This window comes from Grammomys surdaster, unplaced genomic scaffold, assembly GCF_004785775.1.
Source record: "Grammomys surdaster isolate TR1022 unplaced genomic scaffold, NIH_TR_1.0 137, whole genome shotgun sequence".
NCBI classification, from domain to species: Eukaryota; Metazoa; Chordata; class Mammalia; order Rodentia; family Muridae; genus Grammomys; species Grammomys surdaster.
Window position 1 is genome coordinate 14,253,278 of NW_021604595.1, and position 8,776 is coordinate 14,262,053.

Below are 8,776 nucleotides of genomic sequence, written 5' to 3' on the forward strand. Positions count from 1 at the left end.
CCAACCAACCAACCAAAACAAAACAAAACAACAACCGACCAGGGAAACATGGCACCACTGGAGCCCAAGCTGTCCTACTACAGCAAGTCCAGGATATTCTAGCACAGCTGAAACACAAGAAAATGACCTTAAATCCAACATTATAAAGACGACAGAGGCCTTTAAAGAGGAAATGAATAAATCCCTTAAAGAAATACAAGAAAATACAATCAAACAGGTGAAGGAAATGAAATAAATTATTTAAGACCTGAGAATGGAAATAGAAATAATGAAGAAAACACAAGCTGAGGAAATCGTGGAGATAAAAAACCTAGGAAAGAGAACAGGAACTATAGGCACAAGCATCACCAACAGACACAAGAGATGGAAGAGAGAATCTCAGGTGTAGAAGATATTGATACATGAATCAAAGAAAATGTTAAATCTAAAATATTCCTGACACAAAACATGCAGGAAATCTGGAAACACTGTGAAGAGATCAAAGCTAAGAATAATAGGAAAGGAAGAAGAAGAAGATTCTCAGGTCAACGATTCAGAAAATATTTTCACAAAATCATAGAAGAAAATTTCCCTAGCCTAAAGAAAAAGATGTCTATAAACTTACAGAACATCAAACATATTGGACCAGAAAAGAAAATCCTCCTATCACATAATAATCAAAATACTAACTATACAGAACAAAGAAAAAATATTAAAAGCTGCAAGGGGAAAGGCCAAGTGACATATAAAGGCAGACCTATCAGAATTACACTGGACTTTTAGAGTCTCAACAGAGACTTTAAAAGCTGGAAGGGGCTGGGCAGATGTCTTGCAGTTTTTAAGACTATATTCTGCAAAACATTTAGTCACTGTAGAGAAAGAAAACAATATTTTCCACGAGAAAACCTAATTTCATCACGATCTATCCACAAATCCACCCCAATGTTGGGAGCTGACTCTTAGCCAAAAGCAGCTATCATCTTTACAGTCATCTTGAGCCATAAACCCTGACAAGAGACTTGTTTTCAACAGCCCGAAACAGCTGAGCACACTCTGATAAACATCTTGTTTTGCTGTTTAGTGCCGCCAGCAGCTAGGTGCACGTGGTGTCCACACTGCTAGGCACATGATGTAGTGCCTTCAGTTATGCTTGTCCACGAGGGCAAGGCACGAGGTTAAGGGTATAAATACCCAGGATTTCCTTTCAATAAAAGAGACTTGATCAGACTCTGTCTTGTCTCCATTTTTCGTGTCTCTCGCCCCTCCATCCCCACTCTCTCTCTTGCTAGACCCTGACCTTTGGACTGGAGCAGCAGAACCAGCCATTACACCCCAACAGAAGATACTAGAAGGAAAATTCCAACACAAATGACGTTAACTATACTCAAGAAAACACAGAAATAAATAATTCCACACCAGCATAAACAAAAGACACACACACATACACACACATCCACACATACACACATCCACCATCATAAAAACTACCACCACCATCACCAACATTACAGAAAATAACAATAATTGGTCTTTAATTTCCCTCAACATCAATGGTCTCAATTCCCCAATAAAAAGACACAGGCTATCAGAATGGATGTGAAAATAAGATCCATCATTCTGCTACACACAAGAATCACACATCAGCATCAAAGATAGAGTGGCCTCAGCATAAAGGGCTAGAAAGAGATTTTACAAGCAAATTAACCCAAGAAGCTGGAGTAGGCATTCTAAAATCTAATAAAATAGACTTTCAAGTAAAAGCAGTCAAAGAGATGGGGAAGGACACTTCATATTCATCAAAGGAAAAATCCACCATGATGTTGTCTTAATTCTGAAATCTATGTCTCAAATGCAAGAGCACCCCCATTCATAAAAGCAGCATTACTAAAGCTTAAATCACACATGGCACCTCATACACTAATAATGGGAGATTTCAACACCCTACTCTCAGCAATGGAAAGGTCATCAAGACAGAAACTAAACAGAGAAATAATGAAACTAACTAATGATGAATAATAATGAAACATAAAATAATAAAAATAATTAAACAGATGAAATAATGAAACAAAACATAGATGATGTTACGAATCAAATGGACCTAAGAGATATCTACAGAACATTTCACTCAAACACAAAGAAGCCAAAGCTTCTTGGAAATAAGAATGGAAAAAAAGAAAGCATCTTCAATAAATGGTGCTGGTCAAACTGGATGTCTGTATGTAGAAGAATAGAAATAGATCCACATCTATCACTCAAGTCCAAAAAGATCAAACACTTCAACATAAAACCAGATACAATAAATCTGATAGAAGAGAAAGTGGGGAATAGCCTTGAATACATTGGCACAGAATACAGAACAGTCCTGGACAGAACACCAATAGCTCAGGCACTAAGTTCAACAATTAATAAATGGGATCTCATAAAACAGAAAAGCTTCTGTAAGGCAAAGGACACCATCAAAAGGACAAAATGGCAGCCTACAAAGTGGGAAAAATTCTTCACCAACCCTACATCTGACAGAGGGCTGAGATCCAAAATATACAAAGAACCCAAGAAACTAGACACCAATAAACCAAATAACCCAATTTTAAAAAAGAGGGCACAGATCTAAATAGAGAATTCTCAACAATGGAATATCTAGCGGCCAAGAAGCACCTAATGAAAATTTCAACATCCCTAGTCAGCAGGGAAATGCAAATCAAATTACTCTGAGATTCTATCTCACACTTGTCAGAATGGCTAATATTGAAAATTCAAGAGACAGCACATGCTGGTGAAGATGTGGAACAAGGGGAAAACTTGTCCATTGCAGATCGGAGGGCAAATTTGTACAACAACTTTGGAAACCAATGTGACAGTTTCTCAGAAAATTGGCAATAATTTTACCTCAAGACTCAGCTATACCACTCCTGGATATATACCCAACATATGCTCCACTATACCACCAGGACACTTGCTCAACTACATTTATACCAGCTTTATTTGAAGGAGCCAGAAAGGTCAAGGACACCACAAGAAAACCCACAGAATCAACTAACCTGAGCCCACAAAACCAGAAAGCATGCATGGGGTGGACCTAGGCCCTTTGCACATATGCAATAGTTGTGCAGCTTGGTCTTCATGTAGGACTAACAGTAGGCTGTCTCTGACTCTGTTGCCTGCCTTTGGAGTCCCTTTTGGACTGCCTTGTCTAGCCTCAAAAGGAGAAGATGCACATAGTCCTACTGCAATTTGATATACCAAGGAGGACTGAAATCCATGAGAGCCCCACCCCCTGTTCTGAGGAGAAAGAGAGGCCTGGAGGATGGGAGGAAGGAAGGAGAGGGAGGGGATGGGGGGAGAGGAGGGAAAGGAAGCTTCAATAGGGAGGTAAAGTAAATAAATTAATTAATAAAACATTAAAAAAATTGACATTAAATAAGACATTAAAAAATTGTGATGTATATATACCATCGAATTTTATTCATTCATAAAGAAAAAAATTGGCTGGACATGGTGGCTCATACCTGTAATATAAGCAAGCACATTGGAGTTTAAGGCAGGAGGTTCAACGTGAGTTCAAGGCTACCCTGGGCTATAGAGTGCAGAGATCTCAACTTGAATCCTAGCACCCAGGCAGTTCCCAGTTGCTGCTACCCCAGCTCCAGGGGATCTGATACCCTCTTCTGAGCCTGCACTCATCTGTGCACATCCCTACACACACACACACACACACACACACACACACACACACACACACCTAATTAAAAATAAAATAATCCTTTTCAAAAGGAAAAGGAAGTTATATCACTCTCAGGAAAATAGAAGGAACTGAAGAGCATTATGTTAAGTGGAGTAAGCCAGACTAAGAAAGACGAGGGCCACATGAGTTCTCTCATATATGTGGACTCAGATTATATATGACACGAGAGAAAAAGAGCAACTATTAGAAGAAGGAAGGCACTGGAGGGGAAGTGGACAACAAGAGGGGGTAATGGGGTCAATATGTGTGTGTGCAGATGATATGACAAAACCCATTTATTCTGCACAGCAATTTTAAAAACTAAGTAAATAGAAAAGGAGAACAAAACAAAAACCTTGGCTCTCTAAAGAGTAGGCAGTGGTACAGTGTAGTTTATTATGATTATTCCTGCAAATTTAATGTGCTATATGTGTTTTACTCATTTTTTAAGTGTGTGCTTATTTGTTTGTCTATTTAAAATATCTAATTATTTCAACATAAAATTTCAGTGACTCTCATTAGCTTATGCTTACAGTAACCAAGCATTTCACTGAGGCCACCCCTTGCAATACTAAATAAAAGTGGCAATACTGGACATCCAGTTTCAGTTTTTATTGCAAAGGGAGAACTGTTCACCATTAGGAATGGTAGCAGCTAAGGAGGTTTTGTAGGCAACATCAGTCAGTGTAACACAGTTGCTTTCTAAACGTAGTTTGAAGTTTTACAGGGAATAGTGGTCCACACCTTGAATCCCAGCACTAAGGAGGCTGAAGCCAGCAGATCTGAGTTCAAAGCTAGCCTGTAGTGATTCCTAGGTCAACCAAGGATACACGATGTGACTCTGTCTCAAAAACAAACAAACAAACAAACAAACAAACAAAAACAAATACGGAAATTTTAGAACATGAATACACATTAAATTTTAAGGTCTACTAAAAGGATCATAACATTATATTTTTGTTTTTTCAAATGTGTTAACCTAGAAAGCAGAGTGTTAATTTTTGGTGTGGGGCATTTTTTTAATTTTCTGGGATTTACTAAACAAGTTTTGGTACATTGTCTATTTTACGACTTAATTGATTTTGTGTGTTAATAATGAGTCAAGGATTTTAATTTCTATTCATAAGAAAGGTTGGCCTTTCTCTCCTCCTCGGGCTCTCCTAATCACAGTTGCATGGGGCCCAAAAGCTGGTATCTTATCTGTTAGGCTGCTGGTCACTGACTGTACAGATCTTAGAAGCTAGTGTATGCTTCTTTTCCAAATTTTTAGCCTGTGTATAAATGCTACTATCTCTGGTTGTAAGAATTTGATTTTTAAATTTCTTCGAGGTTAGAACATTTCTCTTGTAAATTTCCAAAGTGAAGTTTCAAACTTTTTAAAAAGATTTTATTTATTTTGTATAAAGATTTTATTTATAAATAAAATAAATTTATTTTCAATATTTTTATTTTCATAATAAATTCTATTTATAGATAAATTGTTTTATTTACTTATATAATATTTTGTTATACATATGATTTCATATTATATGCATAGGTGTTTTGCCTGGAAGTATCTCTGTGTACCATGTACATGAAAGTACCTCAGAGACCAGAAAAGGGCATCAGATCCCCTGGAAGAGGGTACATGAGCAGCTAGTGCTCTTAACTAATGTTCTCCAGTCCCCAAGATTCAAATTCTTTACCTATGTGTTTGTGTGTCAAACCCATTTCAGCTAAAATTTCGAGTTCAGCAACAAGAATTCCCACCAAAATCTAGTATTATAGAATCTGTAGCAAAGTCTCATTCTAATTCATTAGGTTTTTTTTTTTTAAAAAAATGTGTATTAGCATCATGTCTGCATGTCTGTGTGTGAACTACATGCACTCTTGATGCCCAAATAGTCAAAAGAGGACAGGAATTACAGACGGTTTTGAGCTGCCATGTAAGTGTTGAGAACCCAAGCTAAGTCTTCTGCAAGAGCAGGAAATGCTCTTAACTGCAGTTCCTTAAATTTCAATCTTTTTGGAATTTAAATTTTGACACAAATTTTATAAATATCCTATGATCGTTTAAAAAAAACAAACAAATTACATATTCTGTAGCTGTATATAATGGTCCCTATCTGCCTGTCTGTCTAAGTAGATACATAAATATACAACTTTATTATTTGTAGGCTTAGATTTTTCTCTAAACCTACTTTATCTAGAATTCTTAAATGCTTCAACCTCCTTCTAGTCCACTGACCATAGGTAGGAGAAAAAGAAGGTTAATAGGGAAAGGGGGTTGTGAATCTGCTTAGTAATAGTTTTGGAGGATGATTCCACCCTTCATCATTAGGATACCAGCAGTTCAGTCCAATAGTAAACACCAAACATGAGTCAGTAACAGCAGCTCCTTCCAGCAGAAACCACAAGGCTCTGCCAAAGTCACTAGTCAGAGGAAGCAGCAAGAATAAGCCTGAATACCAGGAGAAGTTCTTTGGCATATTTTTGTTTACGAAGTGGAGATCAGTGAAGATCAGCAAAGTGTTGCAATGCAAGAGTATCTTTTCACTGTTTGTGAGGTTCCTTCTATATTCTTTCCAAACATCATACATCCTCTCAAGGTCCACTCCAGCAAAACATCACATGCCCTCTCATGTGTCTGCTTCAGCAAAACCTTCTCTCACAAGACAGCTTCCAGAAAAACATCACAACTGGGTTTCCAAAGAAACCAGAAATTTCCACTTTTTATGACCATTTATGTTGTTCAAGTATTTCAATTGCCGGGATCAGTATATTAAAATTTGCCATTATGTTCAGTTTTTGCTTTATATTTGTTTAAGTTATATTGTTTGGCATACTCATTTACAATTGTCATATTTAGCTGGTAAAGAAAGAGTTTTTGTCAGGGTAAAGACACCAATAAGGCTTTTGACCTTGTCTGCATTCTGAAATTAAGATAGCTACAACCAGAGCTAGTGAGATGGTTTAGAGGGTAAAAAGTACGTGCCTCAAAGCCTGACAACTGAGTTCAATTCCCAAGCACCATATGATGTAATAGGAAAACTAACTCCTGTGCCATGACACACCACACCACACACACACACACACACACACACACACACAAACACACACACATGCGCGCACGCACACAGAAATAATTAAAACGTCTTGAAAATACAAAGGTTTAAAAACGAGAAAAAAAATGAAAGTGTTGGGTATGGTGGTACTTACAGGCAGATCTCTGTGAATTCAAGGCCAACCTGGTCCACAAAGCAGATTTTAAACTTCCAAGCCAGTCATTCTATCTCAAACAAATGAACAAACAAACCCAATAGGTAATAGAATATAATTTAAAAATGTGAAAATCTCAACAATTCAATTTCTTTTGATTTACATTTATGAAATAGAAAAGACTCTTTGCATTTTTAATGTTCTTGATCCTGATAATTCTCATATGTTCCTCACTACTACACCTGTCATTTCTAAATTCACCCTGACAAGCTTTGTTCACTCATTGGTTCATTTACACTAAAGGTAATTACAGGTCTGTGCAGTTTTGATTTTGTCTGTTTTAGTTAGGGTCACTATTACTATAGTGCAACACTATGACCAAAGAAACTTGGGGAGAAGAGGGTTTATTTGGCTTACATTTCCACATTGCAGTTCATCATCAATGACCTCAAGAGAGGCACTCAAACAGGGCAGGAACCTGGAGGCAGGAGCTGACACAGAAGCCACGGAGGGGTGCTGCCTACTAGCTTGCTTCCCATGGCCTACTCAGCCTGCTTTCTTATAGAACTCAGGACCATCAGGCCAGGAATAGTACCACCTACCATACATTGGGCCCTCTCCCATCAATCACTAATTAAGAAAAGGTCCTATAGCTGGATCTGATGGAGGTATTTCCTCAACTGAGGTTTCCTTCTTTCAAATGACTCTAGCTTGTGTCAAGTTGACTTAAAACTAGCTAGGATACCATCCCTGCTCCCCCCCCCTTAAATATCCGATTTATTCATTGTGCAAGCATGTGAATGTCAGAGAACAACTTCTAAAAGTCCTTTGACAATGTAGGTTCAGGATTACAAGACAGGTATCTTTCCTCCCTAAGTCATCTCACTGGCCCTGATTTCACCATGGTTCGCTATTTTGTGTTTTTATTTTCATCTATCCCTTCTGCATTTCTCTGTCTTTCCTTTACTAATTAATTGTAGGTTGATTAAGAAGGTTTTTTAAAACACTTTTTTCTTATTACATTAAAAATCATGTTTCTATTCACTATTCAGTGATAATCTTTTCTTTTTACTAAATATAGTAATACTTTTATTTTTTACTGAGACACACCACTTGATACAACTCATTTTATACCCCATTTTTATTTCTGTTTTTTTAAAAATTAATTTACTTTTGATTTGTGTGTGTGTGTGTATGTGTGTGTGTGTGTGTATACTAACCACATATATGATACCTGTATTTGAAGACCAGAGAACAACTCTTGTAGAGTTGATTCTCTTCTTCTATCTTTGTATAAGTTCCAGAACCAAACTCAGACCGTTAGACTTTCTAGGAATAATGATTATTGTTGTCAATTTGAGACTTTAGAATCACCTATGAAATGGGCCTCCGGGCATGTTCATGGGAGGGATTATCTTTAAGTTAATTGGCATAGGAAAACCTGTCTACTGTGGATGGCACCATCCCCTAGGCCTGTGTAAGAATGGATGGATCCAGGTGAGCTCTAGTATGTGTGCATTCTTTGCTATCTTCTGACTGTGAATGTAGTGGGCCCAGCTGCTTCAATGGTGGACTGTAACCTGGAACTGTGAGCCAAAAAAATTCTCTTTCCCATAAGTTGGTTTTGTCAGGATGTTTTATCCCAGTAACAGAAAAAAGAACCTGAGGTATGTGCCAACCTGAGGCATCTTGCTAGCCCTATTGTTTTGTATACTAATTTTCTGTATGCCTAAAGTCACAAATTGGTTTATACTGCCTTGCAATTTTTCAATATACCAAAACCTCTACCTAAAATCATTTTTCTCTTTCTTTCTTTCTTTCTTTCTTTCTTTCTTTCTTTCTTTCTTTCTTTCTTTCTTTCCTCCTTCCTTCCTTCCT